The 22,206-nt window shown below is 44.5% G+C and overlaps 1 protein-coding gene across 1 annotated transcript in view; it reads right to left on the reverse strand.

The window, feature by feature from the left end:
* The window catches only part of LOC135914989 (transmembrane protease serine 13-like), a 264,995-nt gene that overhangs the window by 96,905 nt on the left and 145,884 nt on the right, over positions 1–22,206 (reverse strand). The window lies entirely within an intron of this gene.

Here is a 22,206-nt window from a genome sequence, read left to right on the forward strand (position 1 = left end):
GAGAACACCGGGGCACCGTAGCAGCCGCCGGAGAAGACCCCCCCCCCCCCCCCCCCATCACTCCCACGCGCGCCACACGAGAAGGCACGCATCCGGGCCGCGTTCGTCACTCGCGCACGCGAGATTGAACCGCGTTTGCCAGCTCACCCGCACACGCTTTCCCTCATACGCAACCTCATGGCAACGGCGTCATGAACGGACTCGGCGGAAATGCGCCTGCAGTGTTCGTAAAATTGCGATCGCATTAAAAACACAATTCAAATATGCGTACGAGCTAGGCTCATGTTCACTCATACAGATCAGCACCTGCACATACCTCGGCGTTAGAATAACTAGTGATCTTTCTTGGAACACGTATATAGACAACATTTGTTCTTCCGCCTTCCGCAAGTTGTGTTCTTGAAAGCGTAAGCTTAGAAATTCACCTTCGAGCAATAAACTCCTCACTCATTTGACGTCTATAAATCCCAAACAAGAACATTCTTGCGTCGTATGGGATTCTTTTTCTAAAATTATTATCAGTAAGCCACAAGTTATCCAAATAAAGGCTTTAAGGTTCATTCATTCTAAATTCAAAGTTACATTCTCGCCAAGCGAGTGCATGAGAGCTAGCATTATTAAAGAACTCGAAATACGGCGCAAGAAGATCCGCCTAAACTTCCTTTATTCGCTTTTAAATCATAAGTTCGCCCATGACCGCATAATTTATTTACTTCCTCTACCCACGAGACATACAATGCACCATCGAGCCCATTCTCTAATTCCCTATTGCGCTGAAAATGACAAGTATCCGTTTTCATTTTTTCGACATAGGTTATCTCTTTGGAACCACCTAAACGAGGCTTAAGAAGTGTACTTATGTTGATCACAGTCGTTTTTATTTTTTTTCATGTACACAGCATTAGTGTTATATTTGATTTTTATTGTTTCTGTTTATTGTGCTGCAGTTGTGTAAAAATTCTGCTTTCAACTGTGTTACGCTGCCGTTTACAATTTTCACAATTGTGCTTTATACTTATTTGACTTTTGCTACGCGTTTCTATCCCGCTTGGATCACATTGAGGTTCAGGCTATATATTAAACAAAAGAACTAGTGCAATCTGTACGCATTCTGTTTGAGAGATGGCGTGCGAGTGAATATTATCCTTCACCCTGCGAAAAAGAACCATCTTGTCGTAGTACCATTGCCCTGATGTCAAGAAGTGTCGCATGCATTTAATGGTGAAGCAACATCCGGAAGCCTCGGCCTGTGCATGAACGCTTGAGTGAATCGCAGAACGTGATTACTGACCCCGTACTGCTGAAGAAATCAAGCACTATACCAGGGAGCGTCTCCACCGCAAGACACCCAATACGAAACCTATCGGATTGTTGAAACTGCTCGAGCCATAAAGAAGGCCCTCCCGGCAGGTCAGTATGGACTTTTTTGGGCCTGTCTCTACATCCATTACATTGAACCGGCGGATTACGTCAGCGAGATGGATTACTTGACTCGGTACTCAGAACGGCACGCACTTTCATCAGCTGCCACTGAAGAAGCCGCCACATTTTTTTGTTAATCAAATCAACCTGCGCAATAGTGCGCCTGTGGCCATTATCCCCGGTTGGAGTACAGCATTCGGCACTGACCTGGTGCATACAATTTCGCGTTGATGTCAGAACTCTCATCGAAGTACTACCACATACCAACGGCAATTTACCGGCTGCTCAAAACGGCTGAAGAACACCCTGGCGGACATTATGTCTATGTACGTTGACGTCGAGTAGAAATAGTGGGACGTCACTTTCGCTTATAATAAACAAGCGGATCGAACAAGAATTCCGACTGACGCAATTTACACTTTTCTATGGCTAGGAAGCAACTCTCGACGACTTGCTGCCATATGTATACAAGGGTGGCCTGAACTCAGGACATCGCAATGTTAAGCAGTGCGCCTAAGAGACCCGGCAGCCATCTCGAGTGCGCATACCAAGAAAGTAGCGACTCACACCGGGCACTGAAACATTCGACACCGCCGTACACTCGCGTTGAGCATGTTCGGGTGTGGGGCCCAGTTCGCTGAGGTTGGCTCAGCGAGAAGATTCTTCGTCGCCATTACAGACCCTACGAGCCTATCTGCGTTGTGGGTGCTCTGAACTACGAAGTCATTCCTGAAAGTGTGATGAATTCTTAGCGATGACGCGAATGGCATGAAATTGTTCACGTCCCGCACTTCCATTACTACCCATTCTTAAACTGAGACGTTAGAAAACGTCTCAAGCCTATCCTGTTAGACCTTTATTTTCTTCAGAAATTGGAGGTTGCTTCCTGTTTTACTTGATTTCTCATTTTGAGTATCCGGACAATGTTTTTCTTTTTCAAAGTGTGGAGCTTGGGTACGTGCCTTTCGGGCTTTGCCACCCAGTTGAAAATGACAACAGAGGTTGTGTTCAGTACTACAGAAATTTCTGTTGTACAACAGGATTTTTCTGTAGTAACTACAGATTCCTGATGGAGCGACAGACTTTTCCGATGTACAACACACATTTCTTGTTGTGACTACAGAAGTACACTCTGTCGTATGTCTGTTGTTACAACAGAAAGCTGAAGCTCTACAACAGATTTTTGCAGTACTAAAGAAAAATTTGTCATCACTACAGGCACCTTGTTGTCCCAACAGAAATGTTCCTGAAGTAACCTGAAAAACTTCTGCAGTGCTACAGAGAGCTGTTGAAATACTACAGAAACCTATTGTGGCAACAAGCCCCAAATTGTCACAACAGAAGTGTTCCTGAAGTAATGCGACCAACTTCTGTTGTACTACAGAAAAATGTTGTTGAACGACAGAAACCTATCATTGCAACAGGCCCCCAGTTGTCACAACAGAAGTGTTCCTGAAGTAATGGACAAACTTCTGTTGTACTACAGAGAACTGTTCACAACAGAAACCTATCGTCGCAACATGTACCCAATGATGACAACAGAAGTGCACTGAAATTGTGCGATGCGACAAGCTTCTGTAGTGCCCAGTTGAAAAAGACAAGAGGAATTCCTGTCGCAACTACCGAAATTCTGTTGTACGACAGAAGATCTTGACATTTCTTAATTGAGAGACATTTCTGACGTTACGACAGAAATTCTGATGTCGCAATAGAAGCATTCTGTCGCGAAGGCCAATAGTTATGAAATCGCAACAGAAAGGTTCTGTCGCGACAACACGAGTTCTGAAGTCGGAACAACAGCTTTATATCCTGGCAGCGACTCCGACGTTACGACACCAATTCTGACGTCGCAGCAGAAACATTCGGTCGCGACGGCCAAGAGTTCCGAAATCGCAACAGAAGCGCTTTCCGTCGCGGCCCTTTAAAATTGTATGTTAGTTTCGCATCGGTGGTGTACACTGTACTTTTCTCTTGTGCGGTATTCAATCGCGCTTCTCTGAAGCCGGCAATGCTGATGGCACCGACACCGGTATCAAAGTCGACGTGGCAAATAGTTATAATTATACCGTGACGACGCGGCAGCAGCAACGCCCTACCGGCCTCCTCAATATTGGCCGCTGATCAAAATCATACCATCTGCGGGAATGGCTGCGTATCCGTTTTGTTTTTGGTAAGATGTGGCACACAGGCCTGTGGACTTACATGTGCTGTTACACTGACACATTAGTTAATTTCCCAGGAATATTTCACAAACTTATGCGAAGCGGAAAAGAAGATTTGGGTTGTTCCACAAAGTTGCGTAAAAAGCTGTCTCGCTCGGGTTTCATTAATCTGGTACAGTGCTGCCGTGAGAAGCCAGTATGCTTTCAGAAAGAACTCTCATCCACGAATGTTTATGTAGCTATTTTGCATTGAACACACGAATTATATGCGTGCTCAAAAATGTAAAGAACGAGAGACAACTGTCGATAGTAGCAGTAATAACCCTAAAAGTCAACGTTGTCTATTTCTGGATCTCTTATTTAATATGGATATCGTACATCAAAATCGATGTTCTAGCACTCCACGATGTACCTGTCGATGGTACGAACACTCTTGCTCTTCTAGAGATGCGGCACTTGACGCGGTGGAGTGATAGCGGATCTTGGCTCTTAAAATCCAAATGTAAACATCAGCGCATCAGCATATCGTACCATTGACATGGTCAAAATGTACACTGAAAAAGCATGTCAGGGTTGGTGCACGGATATAGGCCTACATATATATATATATATATATATATATATATATATATATATATATATATATATATATATATATATATATATATATATATATAGAATTTCATACGGATATAGGCCGATATCGTTATGTAACGTGGATTACAAAATATTTGCAAAAATACTGACCAATAGATTGCAGACAGTCATTACTAAATTAGTAGGAGATCATCAAACATGCGGAATTCGAGGCCGCTCTATACAGACAAATATTCATATCGCACGTTCAGTCCTTGAGTGCATAGAGGGTAGTACGGATCAAGTAGCTCTTCTCCAGATTCACCTCGCCAAAGGCTTTGATAAGGTTCAACACGGATTTTTGTTCAAACTACTGCGACATCTACAATTAGGGGATGTATTATACAATGGTATAACACTTTGTTATAAACATTGCACCACAAAGTTAATTGTGAACCGTACCCTCTCAGATGTAATACAAGTACAGTCATCCGTTCGTCAACGTTGTCCGCTCTCGCCTTTACTCTTCGCCATATACTTAGAACCGCTTTGCTTAAGCGTGCTTTGCGACTCGAGCATTAAAGGATACATGTATGCCGGTGAGGAAATTAAAGTGCTAGCTTATGCAGATGACATTGCCTTCGTTTGCGTCGATAAGCCAAGCATTACCAAGGCAATAAACGCTACCCTGCGTTTCTGTGAGACTGCAGGAGCTACTGTAAATTTTGACAAAAGTAGAGGCTTTTGGCTAGGCATGTGGGCGCTCACTCCCTCTGTATTCGCGAATATTCATTGGAATCAGTCTCCGTTGCGATATCTTGGAGTACATCTCGATAACTTCCGTAATAGTGGACCTGATTGGACGTCCACGATAACCACTATCCGTCGAAAGGTGACAACCTGGCAGGGACGTGATCTCTCCATTTTTGCGAGAGCTAAGGCATGCAATACATTTCTCGCTACTAAGCTTCTTTATGTTCTGCAGGTCTTGTACTGCTCACGTGTCCATGTCCAGGCATTTCATAGAATATTTGCATGTTTTATTTGGCATTCATCATGGGAAGCTATGAGAAGGGACAACCTTTTTCTCCCGCTTGAAAAGGGAGGCCTGGGTCTTGTGCATTTATTTGTGCGACAATTGGTCATGCGCTTATTTTACCTTAAAAATGTCCATCATCCATTCCTTCTCGCAGTTAATCGAGCACGTCTTGCGTCACACCTACCCTTTCTGTTTGTCACGACAAACTTTGCTCAAGAACTACCGCTATGGGGCTTCCTAAAGGAACTTGTCGACACTATTTCATTCTTAAAAGCCAGATTCGCCCTTGAACATTTGTTTACTGCTAATCGAACGTCGCTAAACGTAGTACTTATAGATAACCTTTTCCCTGAACCTCTGTACCGAAAGCCGTATCTGTCTTTATTTGGTCAAGATGTTCTTTGCCGTGTCCGTAGAATGTGCATTGCGCCAGCAGCGAAAACGTTTTTCTTTAAGCTGCACACTTCCACACTGCCAGTTAAAACGTGGCTTCAGGAAAAAGGACTGTATGTACCCTGGAATACAAATTGTAGGCTTTGCAATCAACCCGAGACAATAGAACATTGCTTTATACTTTGTCGTGACGCATTTCTTTTTTGGGACATTTTACAAAGAACTATCAAAAAAGACTTTCCTCTCACATGTTATGGTATCCGGTTCCTTCCTTTCAAAAATACAGCCAGTAATACACCATATGATTTGTTTATGTTATTAGGACTTTATTCATTATGGAGAAGTCGAATGATCGACAGACATGCCGAGCCACCTCGCTCGACAAGGTCTGTCTTCCGTGAAGAGACTGCTCAAGTCCGTAGTGTGGTACTTACATATGATCCCGTCCCTGAATGGATTTCACACCTGGACGCTTGTGTTTGTTTGCCAGAATTTTGAACTGTCATTGGACTGTATACTATGTGAGAATTTATTTCTCTTGTATGTTCATATGTAATGTAACTGCGTTGGTTTGACAGTACCGATAATTCCATGCAATAAAAAAAAAAAAAATGTCAGGGTTGGTGCAGTGGTAAGATGCCGGGCTCGGAATCGTGAGGTCGCAAGTTCGGATCCTAGGCGGGGACGTTTTTTTGAATTTTTTTTTACTTTTATATTTTTCTTTTTTGCACTAGCAAATTTACATAGCCGTAAGGAGGTCTCTGTCAATTTTTAATTAAATATTGATCAAGAACTACAGAACTTTCTACTACAGGACGTCACACTACAGACAACAGAACTACAGACAACAGAACTACAGACAACAGAACTACAGACAACAGAACTACAGACAACAGAACTACAGACAACAGAACTACAGACAACAGAACTACAGACAACAGAACTACAGACAACAGAACTACAGACAACAGAACTACAGTAAACAGAACTACAGACAACAGAACTACAGACAACAGAACTACAGACAACAGAACTACAGACAACAGAACTACAGACAACAAAACTACAGGCAACAGAAGTACAGGCAACAAGAACTACAGGCAACAGAACTACAGGCAACAGAACTACAGGCAACAGAACTACAGAAACAACGTCCCAAAATACGACAGACTGTGAAAATTTCCTGTTGTGTTTTTCAACTGGGACTGTTTCTCGAAAGTGACGACTGTTGTCGTGTTTGCACAAGCGCAATCGTGCCGCGAAAGTAGCTTCGTCCTTTCGACGGGCCAATCCTATCAGGCATAGCGATATCTCATGTTAGTTATCCGCATGTTCCTTGGGAGTCTTTATATGCCGACCACACATAATCGATTCACTCTGTTCCGCGACCGCCGTTCGCGCTCACACATGTTGATGGGGTCGGACTAGGCGCTTTTTAAATACGAAGAATTTCATTGTCTAGCCAGCGCCAAGGTAAAACACGAGGCCATCGAAGGTTACAGAGTTCGTCGCCGATGCGCGCGCACACCCGCGCGCCTACTTGCAAGCTCCTATTGGCTTGGCGCCTTCTTTCTTCACTCTCCGGTACGATTGTGCGCGCCGCTAATAAGCGGCCCTCAGTTGCGCTAGTAGCGCTATGTTGCACGTATGTCTTTACTTCAGGATACGACAAACAGCCCTCGAAAGTCTGAAGCGAGAAATGAGCATAAGTGTTCAAAAACAGTGCAGGGGCTTCAGAGGCGCCGCTGCGTACCAAATTGGCGAGGCATGGAGTGAAGCGACGGGCGGAAGAGATGCACGCGCCCTTGGAGCGCGAGCAAGAGTTGCGCACGGCCGAATGACAGCGGCAAGCCAAGCGAACAGGCCTTGCATTGGCCGCCCAGACAAAGCGGCGCGGATTGGAGGACCGGCGCTTGCGGTACTCGTACTTTGAAAAGCGCTTTCTCTAAGACAAATTTTGAGCGCTGTCTAGCGTCTGCAACAGCCTCTGGTTCCGATCGAACCTCCTGATGGTCTTGCGCCCCGTGCATGGGCAGAATTTATTACTCAATGACTTATATATTCATCTAGGATGGTTTCTATCATTATTTTTGGTTGTTTTTGCCCTCAATAGAATTTTGTCTTGTGCGGTCGTCTTGCGTTTACCAGCGGTGCACAAGACCAGTAACTATATCTGCATATACAACTTTAGTGCTGTCTTCCTACTCATTCCTCGCAACGCTGTCTTTCGAGCGCCTACACAGTTTCTTTTATGAGGTCGACTCGGAAAACAATAAATAAATTTGAATAAAAGGCCCCTGATACGCATGGCAACTCAGCTTAGTAATGTCTTCATATTACGTAGCTTCCAAACCAAAAAACGCTGAAATGCACTCTTGATCGAATCTCGGCACGGACACTGTACTTTCCGAAAAAGCGCGTCTCGTGCTCTTCAACCCCGAGCAAGGCATGCATTGCAGAAAATGAGAGAGCCATGTCACGACAGCATGGAGTCTGTTTCACTGCACATTCTCCGATTCCCAAAGATGAAAGGACTCCACAGGCACAATGAGGCCATGTTTATTGTTTCTATTCCAAGCTGTATCTTGCGCATGATTCCTACGCAGCAGGTATCTTGCAAAACGCTGATGCAGAAGCCCCGTCAGCCTCGTCAAAAAGCGTGGAGCAAATCTCGAGAGCCAAGACGCACTGTAAAGCGAATAGGAATAGGATTGCGGCATTCATTCCTTCACGTCACAGACTCAACACTCTCCTCTCGAATCATGAAACTACCGATTGATCGGTGTTTTCGTAAGCAGCCAGTTGTGTTCTGCATTACCGTATCAATTCTTCAGCTGACGGTTCTTTTCAGAGCGCAGCTTTTGGCTCCCATTCCAGCGTTTCCTGGTGGTGTCGTCCCACGGCGTAATTAAGCGAACGAGCACAGTGAAGGACGAAGGAGCGAACGCCGCGTGCAGTGGCGGAAGAAAGACGGCGATAGCGAATAAATCGTGAGGAGGAAAGCGGGGGAGCAGGATATGGCGAAAGCGTGAGAAGGGCTTAGTGGCGCGCAAGACGGGCTCTGTGTCGACGACCGCTACGAAATGCTGTCAGAGTAGCGCGCCGTCGTCTGTTCCCCGATGGCTTGTGGCGAGTGCATCCACCGAAACCAGATATGGAAACAAAGCGCTGCATGCGTGAACGTCTGTCTGCAGCGGCTGCTGTGAATCGCACCCACGCATCACCGACGCGCTTTCTCTCGCGAACTCACGATTAGCGAGGCAGTCTCGCTACACTTCGCGTCTTTTACAATGTGCCGCTCGAGACAGACTGTCCGCGCCAGCCAATAAATCGCGAAATTGAAACAACTTTAAAGCTGCACTGAAAATATGGAAAAGAGCAGCAGTCTCTCCCTTTGGGCTCATTATATGATACTCGCTTCAACGCCAAGTCCGCTACACACGTTTTACATTTTTGCCCCTTACGCCGACACAGTTATACTGTCGGCGCCACAAGCCGCCAGACATCCGTCCGGAGGTAATAAAGTATATTTACCGTTCAAAGAACCCTTTTGAACTTTCGCATTCGCGCCTGCTTGTAGTCTGTAGTCTGTAGCGTCGCAGAAAAGCATGAACCGGAAACAGCAAAGGACTCATGCCGGCATGGCTGCGTTATTCGCGAAACCAGAATAGAGTACCAAATTGGAAGTTCGTACCCCAACACCCTCGGCTATTGACTGCTCGGTTCCTGCTCCGTTGCTTTCGGAGCTCGCATTCTGTCTGTTCCTGACTCGCCTCTTGACTGAAACTTGCAGTTACAACTTGTTTAAGTAAGGAGATATATTATTTCGTTGAGTTTTCATTGTGAAGCTGTCTTTATAGCGATGTACCACTAGAGACACTGCTATGAGCAACCTAACGTTGCGCAGCAGGAGATTCGAGGTCTCGCTTTGAAACTGAAGGTTTTTCAGAAATGTTAATTTGCACTTCCCATTCATTCCACATGTACGTTTCGGAATATGAACGTTTTGAAGCAAAGTAACCCAACGCAAGCAAAGTGACAAGAACTGCTGCGTTGAGGTTAGTTACCTAAGAAGAGCGAAAAATAGCAAAAAAGCTTTACACACGAATGCCGCTAACTGAATTTATTACCGAAATTATAGAATTCATGAACTTCGGCGCAGTATTCCTCCATGATATCAAGGGAGAATAATGCTACATAGAAAAGCGCCGACGACCTGAATGCGTGGAGAAGCTGGTGTGGAGACCATTTCATTAGGAAGCGTCCCACCCATTCGCCTGACCGGTATGGCGTGCTTCCCACTGCAACAACCTCGCATAATGTCATCCGCTCGTCGTGTTTGCTCAAGCGCCAGCTGTTTACTCATCTTTCTACATCAGTTACATTCGCTGCAGAGCCCTGTTCTCCAGTCTTGTAGTTCGTAGTAAAACAGCGCCAGAGAACACAAGGGATCAGTCGAAGAAGGACACGCACACGGGGCTGTAATTAATCTCAACCTGTAATTAGTCTTTGCACTTCCCGAGCACATTCTCCGTTTGTGTACGCTATAAAGGCAATCATGTGCAAATTCATTCTGGCTTTCATGAGGTTTTCATGAGCTACGTGTAATGAATCCCTACATTGCACATAGCTGCTTTTCAAGTAGCTTCCAATTATAAAGCATTCGATCTGTGTCAAGACTAGCTACTACTTTCTTTTGAAGCTGAACTAATAATATCAGGTCTGCCGTTTATTATAAAAACATTCCGATTGCATGCCTGGAACATGCACTGCTAGAATATCGGCAGGTTTTGCCTCACAAAAAAGAAACAATTTTTTTTTCATACGCTAATGGGCACATCTGGTGCATCGCAGCATTTGATTTCTCATTGCGGGACGCTTTTTAACATTCGCATGACCCAGAGCGTCACAACACCTTCGTGCTGGCATAGTAGTGGGGTGTCGCGCAAGAAGACTGTGACTCCAGGAAATGCAAATCCAAGCTACCAGCTGGCGCAAGCGCCGTACGCACGGCGAATCATTGCTCGAGCGGTTGAGCAAATATCTGGCACTTCGGCAAACAGAGGGACCACCAGACATGCCGTGAGGCTGTTGCAGTACAAAAAGCATAAACCACCGGCTGTGCGTGCGAGAGTGGTAATGTCCCTCCCCAAACACTTTCCCCGCGTGTCTTCCACTTTCCCCTGCGTCCACAGTTGTTTGCCGCCTTTTATTTATCTTTAGAATAAGTCGCGCTCTGAGAGGAGAAACGGGAGAGAATGGGTTTAGCTTGAACAGAAGACACCAAAGTGCATCCCGATGCTCCTCCGACAAAGGGAAGTACCTTTTTTGGTTGCGCAGAGAACAGTAGTTGTGCCCGAATGTCCTTATTATTATTTCCATTGAAGGAGATGCTGGTGCTTTCGACCATGCCGACAGCTCCACCTAATGCATGAGTGTGGCCCCAGCGATGCAACTGTTTCAAATATAGAAACGAGAAAACAATCCAGGGCCGACAGCTTGCAAGTTCACCTATATCTACACATCCGACGCTTCTATTCAAAAAAGAAAAGTTCCCTAACAGTTGAGAGAATTCCAACGCTTACGTTTAACCACGAATTATGTTTCTTGTTTGTAATGTATCAAATGTGCAGTGTAGTGTAACATTGACCTAGTGCAGTACAACATTTTCCATAGACTCACACTAAACGAAAGTGCTGGATGAACATTCGCACCTCCCACGTTTCTTCTCACCACACCGTAGAGCTGTCTTCCCATTGCAGTGCGTCGTCGTCATAATATCATCGTTGTCGTCAAGTCAGTGCCTATTTTCCGTTGTCCTGATCCATATAATCTTCATATATGCTCACCAATTGTGATCAGCACAAGTACTTGCCTTATCTTTGGGTTTCTGACTTCAGACGTTCTTATCAACTTATTTATAACTATTTGCCTTACCAAAATTTTCAAGCACCTGTAAGGTTAAAAACACAGCAAGCTCCAGCTCACATGCGCGAATATAACAACACCTTGCCTTTATGACGTAATATACTGTTAAACATAATAAAGTTTAGCAGCCACAAAGCCGTTCAAGGTAGAAAAGAACGAAGGTTAAGCAGCTCCATTAACAGCGGTATATTTCCATGCTTGCTGAACTGCCCCACCTAAATGTCTCGCAGGCACCAGCATCAGAGTACCGGTTGCTAATGTTTGTAAAAAACTTTTATGTCTGAACTCACATGTCCGCAGCACTCGCCCAATTGATTGCGCTAAAGTGGCATGTGGCGGAATCTTAAATCCTTATTGAGTTTAAAATTATGCTTGATTCACAACTAGCAGCAACACCTTTTGCGAAGGATTGATTCCCACAGTGCGGGGGATCTTTGTAGATTTTAAAGCTAACCTGTTTGGCCCATAGGGTGGGAAAGCCGGAGGGGCAGTCTGAGTAGTATGTTTTAATGAAATATTTGGAGCCAAGCTATGCGAAAACAATATACATCTTTTGAACAATGGAAGCAAATGCAACAATAAATAGTGCGTATTGTGCGCGGACGGTAATATGAGTAGAATTTGTGTCTTTATTTGGTTTCAGGGTTACTGTCAGAAACAGCCGACGTGGCTCGCGGAACTTTACAAACAATAAAATTCTCTTTTCTAAGGAGCATTCTCCAAGTGAGTTTGTACATAAAAATGTTGAAAACGTTCCAAAGACGAATTGTGCTTTTTGGGGAGCACACATATATTGAAAGATGGATAGTTATTTTTGTTTCGTAAAAGAGGGATTTTACGAAGAATGCCATCCCTGGTAATTGGTCGGTTTGTTTTACTCCTGCAACGAGTTCAATAAATGCAGGTGGCGCCATAGTTACAAAACCCACCTCTATAAATAAATGCATAAGAATGCCGGTTTTTCATAGCAAGCGTGACGGCCTGTTTTATTCTGGCTGTTCACATTTGCATAACGATGAAATTCCAAAACAACAAAATTAGGAATAAAAGGGAACTGCGTGCCGAAGCCAGCATGTGTCACTCCTGCTATCAGTAGCAGATTTGTTTTACATTCCCTATTTTTAGCCACTTAGCTGGTAAATATAGTCCGCGATTCGGGATTCTATCTCGTTGCTATTCCCAGTTTTGAGGTACAGTACAGCAGTGAAGCGCACCGCAGTGTTCTATGGCGTTGTTTCTTTGCTGCCTATGCTCGCTGCCGAAAGCCCGGGCAGGCTTAATTGTTGCATGGTAAACGTCTGCTTGGCAAAGTCCCACCTGATTCCGGCTACGAAACCCTTCCCGAATGTCTGACAGTGCTGTGAAATCTATTTATTTTTTCTCTTTTGGCCCAAGTTGACTCGTTAAGAACGCCTAGTAGAAACTACAGATTGTGTCACCCAGCAAGAAGAACACGTCAAAATGGCGAATTTGCGGAACAACTCTCGTTGTGCATGAAAATTCAACTAGAGCGGATTTCTTTGTGCCGCTTCTGTACAATATGGTAGTGAATTGTGTTTCTATTTAAACGTGATAGAAATCTGTGGAATACGTCGAATCGAACAAAGAAGTGGCACTGTCATATTTGAGTTAACCATCACAAGCAAGACTTTGATGTGATCAGGATATCATAGAACATAATAGAGGGAGGTGAATCCTACAGATCATTCGATATGTAAATTTATTATTATTTATTATTATTATTATTATTATTATTATTATTATTATTATTATTATTATTATTATTATTATTATTATTATTATTATTATTATTATTATTATTATTATTATTATTATTATTATTATTTCTGAAGTTCCGTTCCGACATAGAGCCACTACACAGTCAAAATAGGAAAAGCTGAAGGGGAAGACCTGCAAGTGGAGCAACCAAAGGCTTAGGAACGTGGATACAGAAATATTAGGAGCAAGAGAAAGAGAGAAAAAGCAAGATGGCGACAAAGAATGCAGACAGTCAACGACAAGTGCGAAAGGCTCACAAAAATTAACAAGTCACAGTACGCGAAGTATGAGATCACTAGCGCTGAAGGACACACTCAAACTTCCCGCCAGTTACTGCCGAGACAGCATATGGGAAAGCACACACATACACGCACTTAATGAGTCACAAACAGCCACATTAGGACAAGTATGTGATCCTGTAGCCACGTAGAAAGGCACGTCTAATCATACGCAGGTTTAGAACACACTTTGAAATTAGGTAACCAGAAATTTGAACAATTCTGGGTTACAACGTGCCAAAATCAGGACATGGTTATGAAGCACGCCCTGCTAAGGGGCACTGAATTAGGTTTCACAACCTGTGTTCCTTTAACGAGCCCCTAAATCTATGTACATGAGCATTTTGGCATCTCGCCCATCTCCGAAGGTGGCCGCCGCAATCAGGTTGGAACTCGTTGACTCTAGCGCAGCAACGCAACGTCATTGCCGCTGTCCTGCCGCGATGGGCAACCCCGAATTACGCGCCACAATAAAAAAAAAAGATCGGTAATACCCATCTCTGTGTGAATGTTGACGCTAATGCGATTACATCGGGAGCAATGTGTCTACACATCGCATTGCGACCGCCAAGGCGCGTCACGTATGAGGAGCGTATGTTGCCAGGCTCATGTCCTTTCTGGACACGCTGCGCCATCTCACAAAATGGCCGCGAAGTGCACGAGTGGCTCATGTCTGTTTATACGTTCAGAGGATATCGTCTGAGTATATTGACAAATGGGTGAGCGCTTTTAACCGTCCAGCAAATGCTATCGCTCAGCGCGGGACGCACCCACACGTATCGGAAGTTTCTCGAATGTTTATCGATGGTTTTGTTGTCACCGAAGATTGCGTAATCTGATTGCATGTGCGACGCGAATTGTGTAGAACTTTCTGGAAGACACGCGGGCACCATTATTCACTCTGGAATCTTTGATGACTCGTGTATAAAATCCGACACGCTTGACAGGCAGATCAGATTTTCACTGACTGTGTTCATAGCTAGCGTTGTGCTTTCAGTGTAGCCTGATTTTGTGGGCACAGGTTCGCCCAATAAATTTAGTTTCGTTATTCACAGTATTGCTACTGTGTTGTTTACCGCCACTACTACGTGACAATATATAGGCCGTGGTTTCAATTAAGCCCAGCACTGGATAAACTTGTTTTGTCTTTGAACAGTGGCACTTACCCACTAAGTTCGCGTCCAAGAGGTTAATTGAGGAGCGGCACATATGCAATATTGCATACCCGGTTACGAATGTTGGCTTGAAACAAGATGTACGGAGAGCAGCAGACACCAGTGTCACATAGTCAGGGACCAGTGTTGGTTTGGAACATGGTTCTCTAAGCGTGTAAGCCCGATACTATAACCAACGGACAATGGACTACCCAGTGGCTTCAGTTGACGGGAAAACGGTTAGCGACATAGATACAGACACAATACTGAAAGTGCGCTAAGTGTCCCCAGAATGCTAATTTCATGGAAAGTAAGTGAAGGAATGCATCGGCATGTGCAATGGAGGTTGAAAAGTAATGCTCGAATGCCATTCTTCACAATATAGTTGCGTAAGCGTAAAAGGGAGCTTAGAATACCTGCTTGAAATAGATTTGGTGCGACCGTAAATTGCGGCGCAGGGTGACTATAGCAATAGGAACGACGTCATATAGGCATAGATATAAGACAGCACGGTACTTTTCCCAAACAATGGCTGCCAGTATAGATACATGTAGAATATTTCGAAAGAACAATGGCACCACCTGACGTCAGGGTGCGCGAAACCTCGGCGGGAATTGGCCACGCCCGAGGTGTTCACTGTGTACGTACTGTCAGACGCTCCCGAGACAATGCGTGGGGTTGCAAGATAAGGAGTGAAAGCCCTCCAAGGCACAAGGAGAACCTGGCTAAGACCCTACCAAGGAAGTGACGTTGTTCCGGTTGTCGTCCCTTTGAAGATAAGCGGGGCTATGGTTTCAGCTTACCCCGCATTGCTATCCTGTCGATAAAGGCTTGCGGTGCCGTCAGTGTGCGTCTGGAATACCTGACAAGCAGCTGTCAACGCTTTTGGCTCTGGTCAGAAACCGAAACTCTGTCCGATAAGGTAACGCTGATGGATGGGTCGGCCACGTCTTCCATTTCCGGGTCATTCGGCATTGTGCACTTGTCCCGCGTATGTTGTGTGCGTTGCAAAAAGGAAAAAAAATATATATTTGAGGCGCGCAGTTACCCGGAGATCGGATATTCGATACGTGCGTGACACGCAGCTTGTGTAGATGCGCGAACCAGTGAGTATAATTGCGCAAGAAACTAATGAAGGAACACGCGTACATTTTACCTATTTATTTATTTTTAAATATCATTCGTTTATTGATATATGATTGTCACGTTGCTTAGCGCGAAATATGACCTTAGATAGTCACCAGACTAGGCCTATAACACCACCTTGCCATTCAATGCACAAATTACAAATTAACGCACAGGACGTACTGTCGCTCTCAATATGATTTGCAACACGAGAATGCGCTTTCTTTTTGGGTGTGTAGGCACTGCGATGCCCTCATACTCTGCCCTTATTGCAGCATGGCAGCACCTACAAAAAAAAAAGAAAATTGCTGAACACCGCTCTCGTTAGAGGTTAGCATCCTAATTGCAAGAAAAAATGGCGCATGTCACTTTTGGTATTGAAAGAACTGACGTTCGTACGCTCGTGTTCCAATTGATATTGAGTGCGACAGTACATGCACCACGGCAGAAAGTAACAAATCGATTTTGCCTAATACAATGGACACTAAAATGTAATAGTTACGGAACATAGAGTCAGCAATCGAACTAGAACAAAACAATATATATTTAGTAATCAAACTTCAATTATTGAAATGCGAAGTCAAACGAAATCAAGAAAATATCTCTGATGCTTGCTAAATGGGGCTAATGCAAAGAACATGTAAATAAACACAGCAATTTCGGGTGGCAACTTAAGAGATTCAAAATTTGCTAATTTATTACGCTCCGCCAATAACCAGCTCATGTTTTTGACTTGGTAAATATCAAATCCCTGAAATTGTCTCCCCTTCTGCTATCTTCTATGAAAACGCGCGTCATAGTTTACTGGTAAGCAAATGCCTTTAGTTCCAGCAATGGATGGACGACAGCCACAAGAGCCTACAAAACTAAACTTGGTGCGAAGAGATGTGTCAAAGTGGGTTTTAGGGCACCTTACAGTGGTGTAAGTAGCGATTATGAATAAGGCAACACGTTTCGTACATGAAATAGAAAAGGGTAAGCTTAACGCCTGCATTATGCAACCTATCACGGTTCCTAATACGGGTGTGCGTTATTCTTCGGGCTCAAAAGGTAGGCAAAAGGTAGGCAGGTAGGTAGGTAGGCAAGCACATAACTGTTTCTGAAAAATTCTTTGAGCACTAGCCTTTTGAAAGCTGATCATTCTTTCGTTTGCTCACTCTAGCTAGCTGAAACCTCTGTATTAGACAATGTATCCCCCTTTCAACAGATAACGCGACTAGGTGACCTAGTTTGAAAGACAAAGGGGGCAAACAGCGTTAAACACGTGACAGAGAACAAAAGGCGGACTGTCCCGGGTGTTGAGCGCTGTTTTGTCCCGAAACCTTTCAAGCTCAAACTTAGGCAGTGCATTTTGTTTCGAGTTCTTGCAGAAAGCACTGCGATCTCACGTGTTGGAATTTTGGAACTTCCAGTGCAGTTTGAAAGTATGAAATTTGCTATTTATCGGAGTACTTAACTCGCATAGAAATACGTTATTGGAGGTAGTTGCGTTATGACGGACCGGAAGACGTAACGCTGCTTGCATTAGAGGATTATGGACTTATCAGTGGCGCTTGTTGAGAACAATGTTCCAAATGTGTTTGGTATGCCGATCGTAACAGCACATTGCAGCAACGACGATCGAAACGTATGCTGATCACCAGGATCCCGCCCGCATTCACACGTCTTTGTTGGGTGTAATGTACTATAGTAACACTTGAACGATGAGGTATTTTTCAATGTAGGGCTCCCGAATAATTTTGACCACCTGAGGTTCTTTAGCATGCACATAGCACATTGGCATTGACTTACACTCCATATTATTATTATTATTATTATTATTATTATTATTATTATTATTATTATTCCAATAATTTGGTAATCATATCTTAAGATGGAGGAATAAGTTCGCGAATAGCTGTGCCTAATGCTATTCAAGCAGTTGGCTGTTTCCTACATGCTTCAAATTTCGCCTAATGACATGTTGTAAACCCCATCAGCATGAAGTAACTAAGCCTGGCATTTTGCTGCGCAGGACCGTAGAGAATAGTATACCTTGTTTGCCCCAGCGACATTGTGCAAATAAATTACCGGTGAAACAACCCACCCCATGCGACTGCAGCTAAATAACTACTGGAGTATGCGGGCATTTGGCATCCTAAATTTCGCAACATTATACGTAAATTGCGTCCTCTTCCTGCACAAAAGACTGAGAAGAACTTCGGTAAACAATGTAGGTTGGCATTCACAACTAGGGAGTGGTTCAGAGGAAGATGGCTGCTTGAAATGGAGCAAACGTTGCAGAACAAGGAATGTCGCCGCAGCTGGCGTTTCGACAAGGGCACTGGTCTTTTTCGGGGCAGCAGCCTCATTGCTTATCCGCAATTTTACGTTTTCATACCTTAATCTCTCCTCCCTCAATGAGGGATAAGCGAATAAAGCTGTGCGAGGAATAAGCGGAAGTAAAATTGTTCAAAAAAAGCAAGAAGGGCGAGAGAGAAAGAAAATTTGGGTGGGGGTGCCATTTAGTTCTTAGTTCTTATGAACTACTAAACTACACCAACAGCTCTCCCATCTATTGCGCATTGCAAAAATCATACATTGTATTGTATAACATCTCAATAGCATGTCCACATAACGGAAGAATAAAAGTAAAAAGAAAGCCCTGTATGTTTTTATGCCGACTTTTATTCAAATGACGATGGTTTCATCAAGTTCGTTCACTCATAATTATTGCAGCGTAAGCCTGAATATGCAGACAAGGCACACAATAGGCATCAGGACATATGCTTGCAAGGACAATAGTTTTTGGCTACTCCATAAGAGTTTCGATGTTTTGTAGAACCTTTAGGGATGGCCGACTAAGCCCCGCGGCTACACAAGTGCGGTACGCAGTAGTTGCGGACCGCACGGAAAGCTCTGTCCTGCAGATGTTTTCTTCGGTGCGAGTGCTTTGAGACAAATGGGCAGGTGAGGCCTCACTAGAACGAGACAACACGGGAACTAAGGGCGAAGGAGGAATGAGTGAAGAGAGAAAGTGAGCTAAAATGGGCCATTTACGAAGAATGTGAGGTGTGCACGCTTCGTGGAGTATCGCGCAGCAAAGAAAAAGAAAAAAAAAGGAAAAAAAAGCTTATCTCAAGCCCTTTTCTGACAGGCAGGTATGCAGCTGTATCTTCAATAAGGAATCTTTCTGGCAACTTCTTGAGATAACAAAGTGAAAGATACTTGATTGTTATAAATGGGTTGTGAAAAGGTATAACAGCTGTGTGTTGGGCAGGTTGGTAACGTACTTGGAAAGCGTTACAGCGCAGGCAGGCATAGACAATCGGCAGACAGAACAGCATAACGAACCGTAGCGTATATGCTTTCCTATCCTCCCTGTCTGTCAGTGCTGTAGCACTTTTCCAGTTTTCCAAAAGTATTCTAACATTTGCTATGGAAAACAAACGCTATTGCCGCTTTGTTGGAGGAATCTTTGGCATTCCTGTGTAGTAAAGTGAAACCTCTTGGCAGGGGGAACGTGGATGAGGTGAGCACTAAGCCATGTACTAACTAACCGGCAGTGGCAGACGAGCAAATGCAGACATACCAGCCGCAAATGAACTACGTCCGGATTCTCACTCAAACACACACGGAGACAAGTTTTAATTGCGAGCAGGCAGCAAAAAAAAAAAAAGTACGATTTTTACTTTCCGCCTTGGCAGCCTTGTACTGATGACGGTATCCTCAAACTCAGCAAGGCCGTGAGTGAGTTTCTCCATCAGGCCCCACTTTTATTCGAACGCCCTCATGACTGTCAGTGCACGGGCCGCGTAGTTTACCTAAGGGCCATCCTTTACTTCTACGTCGTCTCGCTACGGACGACATGGCAGCGCCAGATGCTACGGGAGCAGGAAACGCATCACGTCCCCCGTGCTTTGACGCCACTAGTGGTGGCGACTGCAGTCTCTGAAAGATCTATGTGCTATAATTTCAATATCCATGCTCTGTCCGCAAGTCATTGTGTGCACCGAAAGCTGAAGTAAATACCAAGCACAATCTGTTTGCCATGAGATAAGTGACGATGGCTTAAGCGGTCAGCAAATACACTAGGTTCAATGCGGCATAAATGCGGGATTCATCACGACTATACCTAAACGGGAATTAATTATTAGACGGGTACGTATTAAGCAGGTTTTAGTATACCTGGCAGTGCCAATATTGCGGTTACGCAACTGAAATGCTGTCTCCAATGTTAGCGCCTGTCATGCTTAAGGAGGGGACTCATAGTTTCTTCTATCAATTAGGCAACACGACAGATGGCGAGCTTTATGTTTATCTAACACGCACAGTGAAATAAATAGTCAGCTAATCTGATATCCTACAAGAAATATAAAGAATTGCAAATTTATGTAATTTAGAACTCGAAGACTGAGAACATTATTCACTGATGACATCAGGTTAGATAACTGCTCACTTTGTATGCCTGAGAGAGAAAAAGTGGTAAATATTTATCTTGCTCCAGGTACGGAGTCTACATGTACTTTTGAGTTCTTATAGAAGCGACAGCGTGCATAATCTTTTTCACCGAAAACAAGGAAATGAAATTAAGTGCACTGTTACGATGGCTTGGTAAAGAAGCTGGCATATACTAAATAATACGTAGTCCCACCGACAATTGCTTCAGCAGTTTCATTTTGCGAAGGCGCGAATGATTTGAGTAAGCAGAATTTCTCGTTTTTGGAGCCATATTGCTCTAATATTCATGTCATTATATCAATGCCTTTTTTACTATGTTTGACAACCAAAAACAGTATAAAGCTGTGCCTTTGGCGTTGAAAATGACGTTTACAGCTGTTAATTTACCAAAGCACAATCGGCTCAGACTTCGCCCTTATGCAAAAAATAATTTTACAGGCCGAGAAAGAAAAACGATTTCTTGAATGTTCTTTTCAACATTAGATTAATTGCTGTGCTTTCCAGTGTATCATTTACCCATTTCTCTATAATGATTATTTCGTTGCCCCTACTTGTAGTCTCTTCTCCAGTAACGATTCTGCTGCAGTTTTCACTGATGGCTACTGGGATTATAAAATTAACATACAAAACATCCGATAATGTACCACTTATTTCTTCTCCGAGCAAAAAAAAAACACGTCGAACCGAATGATAATACGATAGAGCGGCAGTACCAGGAGGTGTTATTCTTTGATTTAGGGTTCACTTAAACAAAGGATCAGGCTATTCTAGCAGCCTAAACCCCTTGTGCCTAGATTGATTTGGGTTTGAAGAACGAGAAACGCGACCATCCGTCTGGACTGCACTTTCTGGCGCACTTTGCGGGAGGACCGCTAGGTGGCGTCGACTAGAGCGGTCAGCTCAGGATGGGCTCCTATCTCTTTTCGTTTTTTGAGAGTTATCTTGTGCTGTGACCTGAACTTCGAGGACTTCACGAGGTTCGGCAAGCTGTGAGGACACTGCAGACATCAAACTTTCCGGTGAGCACCTCGCCAAACCTTTGTGACGGGCCAAAACGTGTGTGAAGTGTGAACGCTAACGGCGACGGTGAAGCGGCGGCCGCTGGTACGCGGAACGCGTCGGCGACGCGGCCGCGACAGATGGCGACACTTACGCCGACTCCAGCTACGGAAGCGCCGAGAACGCCGACGACAACGTTTAATGAGGCAGCAGGCCCCGAGAAAACACCCAACGCGCAACTCACCTCCTCGGACGTGGACCGGGATGAGATGGAATACCAAGAAACCGCTAATGAGGATTGCATGGTCCTCCGGAGTACCGAAGCAACTGGCGGACCCCATGGACGCCAAGACGACGACGGAGATTGGCAAACGGTTTTGACCGTGCGCCAAAAGAAGGCGCTCGCACGAGCGGGCAAAAAGGCCACTTTTTCCGAGGGTGGCTACGAATCATCGGGCCCATCGTTCAAGCCCCCGGTACAACCAGCGAATAAAAAGAAATTCAAGACAAGGCGGCTTCCACCACTGCCTAAGGACGACATTAAAGTGATCGTGCGCCCTCACCAAGGTCTCCCTATCAGGGAACTTACGGCGCCACAGATCGCAGAAGCAGTTATAAACGCCTGCCAAGGAAAAGTGAATGGAAACCAGTTCCTGCTGAGATTGAAACCAGGATCAAACATTTTTATTATCTCAACCCCTACAGAAGAGGTGGCGAATATTGCAAGAAGAATTACAGGCCTCACCTTAAATGGTCGACTGCACGCAGTGAGTGCGTACGCAGCAGTAGGCGAAGACACAAAGAAAGGAGTGATACATGGCATCGCTCCTCACACAAGCCCTGAAACCCTTCTAGCCAACCTGCGTCTTCGTACGCAAGGCGTCGACATACTAAGAGCTAGGATGTTGGGT

Source organism: Dermacentor albipictus, chromosome 9 (assembly GCF_038994185.2).
Source record: "Dermacentor albipictus isolate Rhodes 1998 colony chromosome 9, USDA_Dalb.pri_finalv2, whole genome shotgun sequence".
In the NCBI taxonomy this organism is placed as follows: Eukaryota; Metazoa; Arthropoda; class Arachnida; order Ixodida; family Ixodidae; genus Dermacentor; species Dermacentor albipictus.